The sequence below is a fragment of the Chelonoidis abingdonii genome, chromosome 8, assembly GCF_003597395.2.
Source record: "Chelonoidis abingdonii isolate Lonesome George chromosome 8, CheloAbing_2.0, whole genome shotgun sequence".
NCBI lineage: Eukaryota > Metazoa > Chordata > Testudines > Testudinidae > Chelonoidis > Chelonoidis abingdonii.
In genome coordinates this window covers 42741310-42754975 of record NC_133776.1, presented here as the reverse complement: position 1 = coordinate 42754975, position 13666 = coordinate 42741310, and the positions used below count along the sequence as shown (strand labels likewise).

Here is a 13666-nt window from a genome sequence, read left to right as displayed (position 1 = left end):
TGGATTTATACAAGGGCAATAATATATTCTCAGTCTTATTCTCTATTCCCTTTTTAACGATTCCTAACATCCTGTTTGCTTTTTTGCCCGCCTCTGCGCACTGCGTGGACATCTTCAGAGAACTATCCACAATGACACCAAGATCTTCTTCCTGACTCGTTGTAGCTAAATTAGCCCCCATCATATTGTATGTATAATTGGGGTTTTTTTTCCAATCTGCATTACTTTGCATTTATCCACATTAAATTTCATTTGCCATTTTGTTGCCCAATCACTTAGTTTTGTGAGATGCATCTTTTGATGCATCTTGCCTAGTGGGTGTCTTGCCTACATTTGAAATGCAGATACATAGTCAATATTCATAACTTTAGATACAAAAATGATACATGCATACAAATAGGATAATCATATTCAGCAAATCATAACTTTTCCAATGACAGCCATCAAGACATATCTTGTACAAGATGCAGCATAATCATATCATAACCATACCATTCTGAAGAATACATGGTGCAGTGTCACAGTATCCATCTCAAATAATTTCCAGTACCCATTTGTCGGAAGTTATCTGTTCCCAGGTGCTGCGGAATGGGACAAGAAGGCATCCATAAGGATGTTAGGGGATTTTCAGCGTTGGATGATATTGAAGAGAGTGGTCTGATGGCACCCCAGCCAACCCATCAAAACTGTTGTTTTGAAGTGTATAACTGAAAATAAGTAGGTTTAGGGCCCAAAGGTTTCCATCTGGAGAAGTTGGACTTCTTTCTTTGGGATTCATGCGAGCGTTGGGATGAATATTGTGACAAGCCTGAATGAAGGCTCAGGGCTATACTTTCTCTTCTGCCCAGGTGAATAGATTCCAAGCAATCAAACAGTAGCCCTGAAATCTTTTAAAGTATGGAGGGAAACATTTATCTTTTCCACAAAGAGCTTTGTACCTTCAAAGGGAAGGTCCTCCATGATTGTTCACACCTCTTTGGGGAAACCGGATAAGTGCAGCCAAGATGTTCGTGTCATCACAACAACAGTGGAGACAGAACGTGCTGCCATGTGAGTTGTGTTGAGTGCAGAATGGAGTGATCTTTTTCCCACTAGTTAACCTTTGTTAATTATGGCTTTGAATTGGTCCTTGTGAGAATCGAGCTGCTCAATAAAGGAATAGAGTTCTGAGAAGTCAATGTAATCATATTTTGCTGTTAAGGCTTGATAGTTTGAGATATGGAACTGTAGAGTGGCTGATGAGTATATTTTTCTCTCAAAAGAAAAGATCAAGGCGCTTCCAGTCCCAGTCTTAGGAGGTGGATTTCAGATGATGCTAATAGCCTCTTGAGTTCACTGCATCCACAATGATCAAATGGGGGGGGGGGGCAGGTGGGAGAAGAAAAATTCTGTGTCCTTCACTGGCATGTAATATTTTTTATCATCCCACTTGCATGTTAGCAGGACCAATGCTGGGGTCTGTCATATGAGTTTGGCAGAATCCAAGAGGGCCTTACTCTGGATGATGCAGAGGCATGTAGAATGTCCAATAGTTTATGGTGTGACTCAGTCACCTCTTGTAGTGTTAGTTGTAATGTATCTGCCACCCTCTGAACTAGCTCCTGGAAAAGCTTGAAGTCATCTGTAATGACGGAGGAGGGGGCATCGCTGTCTCATCTGATGATGAATATGAGAAGTTTGTCTGAGGGATAATCTCCTCCTCCCCCAGTAAGGCTACTGAGAGGGTGAGAAGGGCCCAAGAGATGGATACCATGGCTGCCCACATCAAGGAGGCAGGGAGTCAGAAGGGTGGTATGGTTGAAGTCATACTGGAAATGGGTACCACAGGATGGATGAGAGGAGCAGCGGGACACTATGTCCTCTTGTTCACTGCCTGACTCAACAGTCGGAAATGGGGGTGCATGGCATGATGTTGCCAGTGGGGAATTGCCAAACAGCGGAGGGGGGGAGCAAAGAAAAATGAAGTTAAAAGTAAAGTTGTTTGTTTGTTTGTTTAGCTAAATAAATAAATAAAAGATAAAGGAGTGAAAAAAGAAAAGGGAGCTCTAAAAGATGAGAGAAACTATTAGCAATGCTATAGAAGATAACGATCTGCTAATGGACAGCTAAAATTCCATCTCTAGCCAGGAAGGAGAAAGAATTGAGGAGGGTTCACCTGCTCAGTGCTGGTTAACCTTGTGGCAGACCACAAGGAGGGGCAGGGCATGTGCAGGTCGAACAGACACTTCCACCAAAATTCTTGGATCAGCAGTGCTGGGATGCAGATATACCTACAGTGGAGCACCCACTGGGGCACGACTCGAAGAAGCAGCATTGTGCTTCACTTGCAAAAAATGATACAAACGTTAAATCTTTTGAGCTAAGTTTAGACTGAGGGCCAGATCCTCAGCTGACATATATTAGTATAGCTCCACTGATGTCAAGGGACCTAGATTGATATACACCAGCTGAGGAACTGACCTTGATGGTTTTGTTCTCACTCTAAACAAAATGCTATTGCAGCACAGTAAACATTTCTTAGTTATTGCCTTTAAACAGAAACATTCAATTTCCAATTAGAGTTCATTGCATAAAAAAATGCTTTCACAAATGAGCCACACACAGTGTAATTTGACGATCTCATAAGAAGATTGTGTGTACAGTATGTCTGATTCTGATTTCCCTTTTACCATTTTAACTCCTTTGAAATAAATGGAGCTACACCTGATTTCCAATGACATTAAGGAGATTAGAATCAAAGTCCAGTGTGCAAGGAATAGCATGGGGTCGCTCAATGAAATTAATAGGCAGCAGATTTAAAATAAACAAAAAGAAGTATTTCTTCACACAGTGCACAGTCAACCTGTGGAACTCTGCCAGAGGATGTTGTGAAGACTAAGTCTATAACAGGGTTCAGAAAAGAACTAGATAAGTTCATGGAGGACAGGTCTGTCAATGGCTATTAGCCAGGATGGGGAGGGATGTATCCCTACCCTCTGTTTGCCAGATGCTGGGACTGGGTGACAGGCGATGGATCACTTGATGATTACCTGTTCTGTTCATTCCCTCTGGGGCACCTGGCATTGGCTATTGTTGGAAGACAGGATACTGGACTAGATGGACTTTTGGTATGACCTAGTATGGCTATTCTTATGTTCTTGTGAATACAGTAACATTAAGCACACAGGTAGGGATGCAAAGAAGGAGTGGGAGTGCATTAAAAGTTTTCAGCTGACTAAGGGAGATGAACTAATAGATGCCAGCATGTATTTCTATAAATAATTAAGATAAACAGTTGCTGCTACAAAATGATGGGTTGTCCTGACAAACTGACCAGAGCTGTATCACTGAAGTCAAAGCGTGCTTAATTACACCAGTGTAATTTCATTGGCTTCAGTGGAGTTATTCTGGATTTACCTCCTTGTGACTAAGAGCAGGATTTAACCCAGTGGGGGTTTTGGCATTGGTTTGCTCCTGTCTCCCACTGAAGTCAGAGCATGCTATTCATGTCCTAAGTAATGTGTAATTTGGAGCACTTAGGGTACGTCTACACTACGGGATTATTCCAATTTTACATAAACCGGTTTTATAAAACAGATTGTATAAAGTCAAGTGCACACGGCCACACTAAGCACATTAATTCGGCGGTGTGCGTCCATGGTCCGAGGCTAGCGTCGATTTCTGGAGCGTTGCACTGTGGATAGCTCTTCCGTAGCTATCCATAGTTCCACACGTAGCTATCCATAGTCCCACCGTCTCCCTCCCCCTTAGATCCTGGTGAGATCCCAGTGGCTGGAGGGCATAAAACATTGTTGCTGGGGCTCTGGTAAAAGTCGTCAGACATCCTTCCTCCGGGAAACAACCAGCAAACAATCATTTCGCGCCTCTGTTTCCTGAATTGCGCCCTGGCAGACTCCATAGCCGGCAACCATGGAGCCCGTTCAGCTTTTTTTTTTATGTCACCGTATGTGTAACTGGATGCGCGGCAGAGCGATACTGTCAGCGCTACACAGCAGCATCATTTGCCTTTTGGCATGCAGCAGAGATGTATATCCAGTCGTTCCATTTAGCGTCCCTGTCGGTGAAAATGGCAATAAGATACGGTTATCTGTCCTTCTGTCACCCCTGCTCTATCATGGGTGCCCTGGCTGAGATCGGCTGACGGGGCAAAGCAAAATCTGGGAGACTCCCTGAGTCAAATTCTCCTTTAGGCTTCTAAAAATCAGTCAGTTCCTGCTGAGAAATGGGCAGTGTGCTAGAGAGCCAGATGTATCAGAGAGCACAGGTGCTCTGGTAGATCCACAGAAATGATTGAGCTACCTGCTCATTCACAAGGGGTTGCACAGCAAACAACCCCACCACGTATTGCTTTCCTCCTCCCCCAGCTTCCTGGGCTATCCGTTCAGTGTTCCCCCCCCCTTTGTTGTACATGAAGTATATCAGCAAAGCAGACTAAGACACAGTGCTTTTAGTGAGATAAAGTGTGCAGGGGAAAGGCGCCTCCGTGGCTCATGACAGTCAGGCAGAACAGTAAGCGGGAGGGAGAGGAGCCACGCATCCCGCTGCTATCTAGTCCATGCAGTACAAATCTTTTCTTTACACAGGAAGAAGGAGGGGGTTGATGGAGTTCAGCCCCAGTTGCTATGATGAAGCTAGTTACCAGCCGTTTCTTTACCACTACTGGAATGGACGCGGAAGTCAATTCCTACTTTTACCAGGAGCTCCCAGCAGCCTCACCTGAGCCCAGCCAGGAGCACTCATGGCCCTGATGGTGACGACGGATATGAGTCAGTATTGGTACCATCTGCCCACCGGGAGGGGCCGAGAGTGGATACTGCTCTCACTGCTGCAAACATCTGTGTCTAGCCAGCAGCATTCATAGACGCAGGGTGACATTGAAAGCAAGTCAGAAACATTATTCTTTTCTTTCATGTGGGGGGAAGTAAATGACAGCGAGCTATTCCCTGAACCACGCCCGGACAAGGTGTTTGACTCGCAGGCATTGGAGCCTCAGCCAAAGAAATGCAAATACTTTTCGGAGACTGCTGTGGACTGTGGGAATAGCTGAGTCCTCAGTACTCCTCCCTCCCCATGAGTGTCCATTTCACAGTTCTGGCTTCCGTTCCAGTTTGTCACACAGCACTGTGTAGCTGAGATTTTTTTTCCAAATGCTTTTGGATTCGTCTCTGTAACGAGCTTTGATAGGAACGAGGACTTTTATTCCCCATACAGTGATCAGTCCAGTAAATCTCCCGTATGTCAGCTGGACTCCTTTTTGGATTTGGACTGCCATTGCGCAACCATGCTTGATCAGAGCTCCACGCTGGGCAAACAGGGAATAAAATCCAAATTTTGCGGGGCTTTTTCTTTTACCTGGCACTGCATCCGAGTTCAGATTGCTGTCCAGAGGGTCACAGTGGTGCACTGTGGATACCGACCGAGGCCAATACCTCGATTTGCGGCCCACACTAACCCTAATCATATGGTAATACGATTTTAGCGCTACTCCTCTCCTTGGGGAGGAGTACAGAAACGATTTAAAGAGCCCTTTATACTCGATTATAAAAAGGGCCTCGAGTGTGAAACGGGTACAGCGTCAAAAGGTTAATGCTGCTACAAATTGGTTTAAATGGCGTAGTGTAGCACCAGGCCTGAGATATCTATGCCAAGGCACAGTGAAAGTAAGCGTAAGGAAATTTTAAGCAAAGGTTGTTTGTCTAAACATTACCCTGTGGATTGGTATTGATGCCCAATCTTTGTCCAAACACTTGGCATGACTGCAGCCCTTCACGTGCAACACTCCCTTATGAACTTCAGTGCCGTGATGCTAACATAAAAGGCTGTAGAATGGGCCAATTTTTTTTTTTTGTAATTTCGTAGTACCGTGCCAAAACAGCAGCAGCAGCTAGTTAGTACACATCTTTCAGTCCTGGCATCTGGCCTTTAACCGATCTGTATTTCGGTCCTGAAGAAAAAAAAAAGTCTACAGGGAAAGTGATGGGGGAAAAAATGAGAGAAATGTTATTAACCCTACCTTCCTTGGGCAATATTGGTGAAGTTTAGTTTAGGAATTGTTAGCATGAACTATGGTGGCTATTCATTCTTTCTCCCTAACCTATACATCACAACTACACATGATTTTATTTTTAGAATTAAGTGTATGATTAGTATTATGAAAGCATTACACAGACAATAATTATAAGAGATAAGCAGACAAGAAATTGTTAAGCTTTCCAGTAATGAATATCATCCAGTTTCCGATTACCATTACGGATAAAGAGAAATATAACTAAATCCCATTTTACTACTGATCAGCCAAAAAGTGACCATCAGCCGATTGAATGCTCAACAACAACAAAGCAACAACAAGCACACAGAACTGTATTTCTCATGAAGGCTGCAAAAGATTAAATGAGCATGAGGTAAGAGACAGGGCAGGACACAAAGCTTTATCTGAAAGCTATGGTGAAAACGTGACTAAAAGGGCTCAGATAACGAACCACCAAACTTTTTAAATCTTGACTGTGCAAAAGATTTATCTGAAGATATACAAAAACTGAAAAGGCACATAAATAAAAATTTTCTCACCCTTTTTTTTAAACTTCATGAAGGATTAAGCCAGCCTTTTGCACCGAGAAGAAACACGAATAAATATTCTTGTTTGCTCTCATTTCTTTCTATTTTCTATTTATATTAAGACCATGTCAAGACTTTTACAATACTTTTCTTTTCTAATCGTCCATGTTCATAATATCACCTTGAAAAAGGCTGGTAAGAATTGTCTTCATTCTATTTGTTATTCTTTGTGTGTACTCATGTGCTTTTTATTTCCCCTCTGTTTGCAATCGGAGCTGACAAATTAACATAACTGCTTTGTTTACGCCAGTGTATCGTATAGCACACAGGTCATTCCAAACTATTTTTCTGGTTAACAGTATTATATTGATATAATTTCAGCTCTGCAATTGTGTTTGTTAAAATGAATTTAATGCTAACTGCAGAATGGAACATAAACGTCTCACAAAAATTGTGTGATTTTAAAACTGTCTGTAAAAAGAAGTTTACCATTTAAAAATGAAGTATTAGAATCAAAGTGACTTCTATCAGGTCATTTAAAATCGTTCAGATTTGGATCTAAAAACTTGAATGGTCCTTTAAATTGGATTTTTCATGACAGTACAACTGGCGATGTTTTCGAAATTCTAGCCAGCGTGGAAACTTGTTGATAGAGTAAAAGGATGCCTTCTTATAAAGGCCCTGTCCTACTCTGGAAGCACGCTGGGCCACATTTTCGCACACGCAGGTATCTTCCGAACTTGCTTCTGCAGGCAATGCACGGTTGCAATTTGGTTAAGTTGGTTTTTTTATTATGTGTTGCTGAGTTGCAGCATAAGGCCCAGCTCCTGCAGTATCTCATTAATCAGATCTCAGCTTTTATTTTAAAGAAAAAAAAGACTCTAGCAACCTCATGTGGGGGAGTTTGAAATGTAACGTGAGCATCGCCAACGTGCGATATCAAGAACAGCTTGACACAATGACTCTGAGCAGGGTGACACTCACCGATTCATCTCTCATGAGTTGTTAACACCAAAACCTGTTGCTCTGGAGCCCAACAACCCACCCCTGCATGTAACATGAAGGAGAAGAGTGCAGCGAGCGATACCCGGCCCACATACCCACCAAATATACCCACTCCGGTGTAAAGTACTGGAGGGAGACGGGCTGCCTTCCTGCCCCTTACTGGTAGGACAGAGCAAATCCCTTATTGCCATACTCCTGCTGCATCCCGCCCCCATTGCCTGTCTATGGCTTCTCTGCCATGGATGCGGCTTTGGTGCTGGGACAGTGTCATAGAAAGCAGGTCTTCAAGCGGAAGCCCCCTGTGCCTGTTCTTGTGCCTAGGGAGTCCAAAATTACTGCAGTCCTGCACACTCTCACAACCCAGGCAATGAATTCTGCCTCAGTACTGAAGCTCATTGGTTTGACCATCTGCATGTTCTCCGCCCAGAGCATATATCGCTGAGACCAGGTGAGGCAGTCCGAGAGTGCGGGACCCAGGTGGGACAAGAGCTGAAGCCAAAGTCAGCAAGGCAGGGAAACAACAACATGGAACTTGGCTTGCAGAGAATTGGCAGATTGTGTGGCAAAACATGGGACTTCACAGAACACTTGCAAGATGATTCAAATTCTACTGAAAAATTTAACGAAAGTTGGATTCACAAAATACACAAGACCCCGCAGTTATCAATGTGACAGACTGGTCACATAGGATGCCTAAGGCAGAGAGGGAGAGCAAAAGGCAAAGATTGGCTTTACTATGACTATGCCTACTCTCAGTCTATCTCAGCATAACTTATGTCACACTTGGCTTGCGGTTTGTGAAACGCATACGTTGCGAGTGACAATTACCCACTGACGTAAGTGCTCCTGCACAGTGCCACTCAGGGGAAAGCTTTCCTGTTAAGCAAGAAGCGCTTCACCAGAACGCGCTGCAGCCATGGCTTCGTCTCAACTCCACAAAACCTATCTTTACATTGTAGCTGCTCCGAGCATCACTTGAAGTGCTTCTTCACGCCGGTGCAAACACGAGGTGGCACATTTTGATTATCAAATTGCAAGATGACACTATGACGAATGTACATGGATGTAGAACAAATGCACTATAAATCCTCCATCCGTTCAAGAAATGAGTTTGTTTTTAAATAAGGGCAACTCAGAAATACCAAGCGAGAAAGGATTCTATCTTTCCCAGGCCCAATCACTTAATCATGGGCCTGAGCCTTCAATGTTTACACCCATGTACATGGATATGACTCCAGCTGTTACTGTGAAAACATTGCTATTGATGATGAAATACACACTCATGTAGTCATTGGGACTATTGAGTGCCCTGGGGGGGACTGAACTTTTAAGTGACCAGCCAGAGACAAGGCCATAGAAGATTCAGCTACCGTGGCAATCAACAGAGCCAGCAATGGCACACACAGTATAAGGGAATCCACCCAGTGAGCTACTCTTATAAGTAGCCTGGCTACTGAGGTAGGGACTATACCACTCGTGAAAACGATAAAGATATGCTCAGTTTGATGGTAATCACTACTTATCCACTTGAAACTTGTTCCAGCAGTCCAACTATGAAGCAAATTTAAGAACAGCTTGCCATTAAAAAAAAAAAAAAATCAGCCACCAAGTATCAAGTATCCTTTTCCCCATAAATATGGAATTGCCCTCCCCACCCGACCCCAAAAATTATTACTAGCCAATGCAGGCCAATTACTTCTAGACATTGACACCTTTCTGTACCTAAAATTGTACAACTTTTGGCATTAAAATCTAATAACCTGCAGGGGCTAGAAAACGGGAGTGTTATCATATTGGAAAAGAAGAGCTTGCCAGCTTCCCAATGGGACTTCCATCTTGCCCTAGAAGGGCCTGAGATAAAGCACATTCAACTATAACATTTTTTATGTAGCGGCAAAGTTATTTAGTTCATGACTTGGGGTGAGGGTTTACTAGCTTATTTTCTGTGTCGCTCTTAATCGCGTAGTATCCCTGAGTTCCACAGTTCCCCCGCCCTCTAGAATTCTGGGGTTGAGATCCCCCGTAGCTGATGTGGGGGCAAAAATCATTGTTGCTGTGGGCTTCTGGGTAAAAGTCGCAGATCAGTCCTTCCCTCCGGAGAAACAACAGCAAACATCATTTCGCGCCTTGTTTCCTTGAATTGCGCGCCTGGCAGACTCCATAGCCGGCCCATGGAGCGCGTTCAGCTTTTTTTTTATGTCACTCGTATGTTGTACGGATGCGCGGCAGAGCGATATCCAGCGTACACAGCAGCATGCATTTGCTTTTGGCTGCTAGCAGAGATCATATATCGTCGTTCCATTTAGCCGTCCGCTGTGGTGTAAAATTGGCAATAAGATGACGGTTATTGTCCTTCTGTCACTCCCTGCTCATTCATGGTGCCCCTGGCTGAGATCGGCTGAGGGGCAAAGCAAAACTGGGAAGCTCCTGAGTCAAATTCTCCTTTAGGGTTTTAAAAATAAGTCAGTTCCTGCTGAGAAAGGGCACGTGTGCTAGAGAGCCCAGATGTATCAGAGAGCACAGGTGCTCTTGTTAGATCCACGAAATGATGAGCTACATGCTCATTCACAGGGGTCTGCACGCAACAACCCCACCGACGTATTGCTTTCTCTCCCAGCTTCTGGGTACCGTTCAGTGTTCCCCCCCTTTGTGTACATGAAGTTATCAGAAAGCAGGACTAAGAAACATGCTTTTAGTGAGATAAAAGTGTGAGGGGAAGCGCCTCCGTGGCTATGACAGTCAGCAGAACAGTAAGCGGTGTGAGGGAGGAGCCACCATCCGTGCTATCTAGTCCATGCAGTACAAATCTTTTCTTACAGGAAGGGAGGGGGTTGATTGGAGTTCAGCCCCAGTTGCTATATGAAGCTTAGTTACCCGCCGTTTCTGTTACCATCTACTGGAATGGACCGAGTTAATTCTACTTTTACCAGGAGCTCCAGCTAGCTCCTGAGGCAGACGGAGCATCATGGGCTGATTGTTGAACGACGGAATTTCGTCATATTGTACCACTTTGCACGGGAAGGGGAGAAGGTGGAGCTGTCATTGCTGCAATGAAAATCAAAATTTTGCGGGGCTTTTTCTGTTTACCTGGCCACTGCATCCGAGTTCAGATTGCTGTCCAGAGCGGTCACAGTGGTGCACTGTGGGATACCGACCGGAGGCCAATACCGTCGATTTGCGGCCACACTAACCCTAATCCAATATGGTAATACCGATTTTAGCGCTACTCCTCTCCTTGGGGAGGAGTACAGAAACCGATTTAAAGAGCCCTTTATATCGATATAAAGGGCCTCGTAGTGTGAACGGGTACAGCGTCAAATAGGTTTAATGCTGCTAAAATTGGTTTAAATGCGTAGTGTAGACCAGGCCTGAGATATCTATGCCAAGGAAGTGAAAGTAAGAGTATGGAATTTTAAGCAAATGTTGTTTGTTAAACATTCCCTGTGGATGGTATGATTGCCATCTTTGTCCAAAACTTGGCATTACCTGCAGCCCTTCACGTGCAACACTCTTATGAACTTCAGTGGCCGTGATGCATACATAAAGGCTGTAGAATTGGGCCTTGTAATTCGTAGTACCTGCCAAAACAGCAGCAGCACTAGTTAGTACAATATTTCAGTTCCTGGCATCTGGCCTTTACCGATCTGTATTTCTGGTCTGAAGAAAAAAAAAGTCTACAGGGAAGTGATGGGGGAAAAAATGAGAGAAATGTTTATTAACCTCTACCTTCCTTGGCAATATTGGTGATAGTTAGTTAGGATTGTTAGCATGAACTATGTGGCTATCATTCTTTCTCCCTAACCTATAAATACAAATACACATGATTTTATTTTTAGACAATTTAAGTGTTATGATTAGTATTTGAAACATTACACAGAAATAATACTATAGAGATAAGCAGACAAGAAATGTTAACTTTCCAGTAATGAATATCATCCAGTTTCCTGATTACCATTAGGATTAAAGAGAAATATTAACTAATCCATTGTTACTGATTCAGCCAAAAGTGGACAATCAGAGAATTGAAATGCTTCAACAAAACAAAGCAAAACAAGCTACAGCAGACTGTATTTCTCTGAAGGTGCAAAAGATTAATGAGCATAGGTAGAGACAGGGCAGGACACAAAGCTTTATCTGAAAGCTATGGGTGAAAACGTGACTTAAAAGGGCTCAGATAACAACCACAAAACTTTTTAACTTGACTGTGCAAAAGATTTATCTGGAAGATAAAATACAAAAACTGAAAGGCACATAAATAAAAATTTCTCACTTTTTTTAAACTTCATGAAGGATTAAAGCAGCTTTTTGCCAGAGAAGAACAGAATAAATAGTTCTTGTTTGCTTCATTTCTTTCTATTTTCTATTATATTAAAGACCCTGTCAAGCACTTTTACAATACTTTTTCTTTTCTAATCGTCCATTGTTCATAATATCACCTTGAAAGGCTGGTAAGAATTGTCTTCCATTCTATTTTATTCTTTGTGTGTACTCATTGCTTTTTATTTCCCTCTGTTTTGAATGGAGCTGAAATTAACATAACTGGCTTTGTTTACGCAGTGTATCGTATAGCACAGTGTCATTCCAAACTATTTTTCTGGTTTAACAGTATTATTGATTGATATAATTTCAGCTCTTGCAATTGTGTTTGTTAAATTAATTTAATGCTACTGCAAATGGAACATAAAGGTCCTCACAAAAATTGTGTGATTTTAAAACTGTCTTGTAAAAGAAGTTTAAATTTAAAAGAAAATGAAGTACTTAGAATCCAAAGGACTTCTATCAGGTCATTTAAAATCGTTCAGATTTTGGATCTAAAAAACTTGATGGTGTTTCTTTAAATTGGATTTTTATGACAGTACTGGAGATGTTTTCTGTAAATTCTTAGCCAGCGTGGAAAACTTGTTGATAGAGTAAAAGGATGCCTTCTTATAAAGGCCCTGTCTACTCTGAAGCACGATGGGCCCACATTTCGCAGCAGGTAGTCTTCAGAACTTGATTCTGCAGCAACGTTGATTTGGTTAAGTTGGTTTTTTTATTATGTGTTGCTGAGTTGCAGCATAAGGCCCAGCTCCTGCAGTCATCTCATTACATCAGATTCTCAGCTTTTATTTTAAAAAAAAAAGACTCTAGACCTCATTGTGGGGGAGTTTGGAAATGTAACGTGAGCATCGCCAAAGTGGCGATATCAAGACAGCTTGAAACAATGACTCTGAGCAGGGTGAACTAACCGATTCATCTCTCAATGAGTTGTTAACACCAAAACCTGTTGCTCTGGGGAGCCCCACAACCCACCCCCTGCATGTAACATGAGGAGAAGAGTGCAGCGGAGCATACCCGGCCCACATACCCACACAAATATACCCCACCTTCCGGTGTAAAGTACTGGAGGGAGACCGGCTGCCTTCCCTGCCTTACTGGTAGGAAGAGAAAATCCCTATTGCCTTTCCTGCTGTTCCTGCCCCATTGCACTGTCTCTGCTTCTCTGCATGGATGCGGCTTTGGTGCTGGGACAGTGTCATAGAAGCAGGTCTTCAGGGAGCCCTGTGCTGTTATGTGCCTAGGGTCCCAAATTATTTTAATGCAGTCCTGCACACCTCACAGCCCAGGCAGATGGAATTCTGCTCAGTACTGGAAGCTCATTGGTTTGACCCATCTGCCATGTTCTCCCCCAGAGGCATATACCTTGAGACAGGTGAGGCAGTCCTGAGGAGTGAGGGACCCAGGTGGGAAAGAGCTGAAGCCAAGTCAGCAAGGCAGGGAGAACAAAACATCTGGTACTTGGCTGCAGAGAATTGGCAGATTGTGTGGCCAAAACATGGGACTTCACAGAAACTTGACAAGATGTCAAATTCTACTGAAAATTTAAGGAATGTGGATTCACAGAATACACAAGACCCAGCATGTTATCAATGTGACAGACTGGTCACATAGGATGCCTAGAGGCAGAGAGGGAGAGCAAAGGCAAAGATTGGCTTTACTATGACTATGCCTACTCTACAGTCTATCTCAGCATAACTTATGTCACTCAGGGTTGTGAAAAACCACCGTTCTGAGTGACATAAGTTACACTGACGTAAGTGCTCCTGCACAGTGCTACGTCAGTGGG

General features: G+C 43.2%; 1 protein-coding gene across 1 annotated transcript in view; it reads right to left on the bottom strand.

The window, feature by feature from the left end:
- NMNAT3 (nicotinamide nucleotide adenylyltransferase 3) overlaps nucleotides 1-13292 on the bottom strand; it is a 109443-nt gene extending 96151 nt beyond the window's left edge. Inside the window, exon 1 of the mRNA XM_075068552.1 lies at nucleotides 13243-13292. The gene's annotated coding sequence lies outside the window, so the exon portion shown is untranslated. The remainder of the gene's footprint in view (nucleotides 1-13242) is intronic.
- Nucleotides 13293-13666: the final 374 nt, after the last annotated feature.